This window comes from Dermacentor silvarum, chromosome 5 (assembly GCF_013339745.2).
Source record: "Dermacentor silvarum isolate Dsil-2018 chromosome 5, BIME_Dsil_1.4, whole genome shotgun sequence".
Classification (NCBI taxonomy): domain Eukaryota; kingdom Metazoa; phylum Arthropoda; class Arachnida; order Ixodida; family Ixodidae; genus Dermacentor; species Dermacentor silvarum.
The window spans coordinates 36,285,769-36,287,131 of NC_051158.1; positions in this window are offsets into that span (position 1 = coordinate 36,285,769).

Sequence of the window (1,363 nt, forward strand, 5' to 3'; positions counted from 1 at the left end):
AGGGTGAGATAGGTCAATGCGCACCTCACTTTATGGCGTCACTCCTCGCGTGAAGGTATAGTAGAAGGATTGTCGGACACAATTTGTTCTCCTGCACTACCTTAGGGATTAGCCCACTGTTTGACATGTTTCTGTCCTAGACGTCCTCTACTCAAATCCGTCCGGACATCTTTATTTGATATCTTCAGTATAAAAACCATACTGTCGCAATTAGTACAAATGAACGACTGCAATAGCAACCTGTTAGAATATTACACGAAATGTAAGGCTCGTAGCTGTAGCGGCAGTATGAATGACAGTGCACATAAACTGCCTAACTAAACACGCATGGCGTGATGTAGGTAGTCACAGATGCCCAAAAAGAAATCGACGACCGCGAGCAGCATCGGTTAGAACTACAGGGTCTTGTCGGTGTTGTCACCTGGCGTTGGCCTCGCCTTCCTGTCCTTCGGTATGCTCGCAGCAGGGATGATGAGTTTCCGCTTCGCGCTTTTGAACTACAGGGTTTTGTCGGCGTTGTCGCTTAACCTCGGACTCCTGTTCCCGCAGTGCCCCGTCTGGCCGCCCTCGGCATTGAGCTGCATCGTGCGCCGCACAAGCAGCAGCACATTGTTTCTGCCTCTGGACCAACAAATTTGTCTTGGCGCCGTACGCGGGTCCTCCTTGCTTCAGTGCCATTATCGTTTTTATGTAGCCTCTCGGCTGTCCAGCCGTTTACAACTAAATGCTGACTGCTTCTCCTGCCACCCTAGTCGACCTTCCTGATATTTCTGCGGTCAATGCTTTTGCTTCTACATCCCGCAGAGGCTCGTTTGCACGATGCGAGGGATGGATTCTTTAAGGCGCACCTAAACCTAAGCACACTGGTGTCTTCTGCATTTCGCCCCCATAGAAATGCCGCCGCCGTGGCCGGGATTTGATCCCGCGACCTAGCCCTCAGCAGCCCAATACCATAACCACTGACCAACCACGGCGGTTTACGACTAAAAGCACTCCAGTTATTCAAACACGCATGACAAAACAATGCAGAATTTTCGGTAGCATTCTTCTGAACGCTTCAGTCAGGCAGTGACCAGACAATTCAGCAAAAACTAACGTTGCTACGCGTGCGTGCGTGTTAAACTGCCGAAAAAAAAAAAAGCTGTTGAGCAATGTTGACGAGGGTGCAGTTCCCGAGAAGCATCGTTGTCTTTCATTTTTTTTAAGTAAATATGGTGTTTTACCTATCGAGAAGTTAAAAAAACTTCACCTACCTCTGTTGAGGTCATTTCCTATTCCTTCGTATGCACGTAACCACTTATGAAGGCGGCTTCCTTGTTTCGGATCAGAGAACACGGGTAGCTGTGGCTAGTTGGGGTAGCTT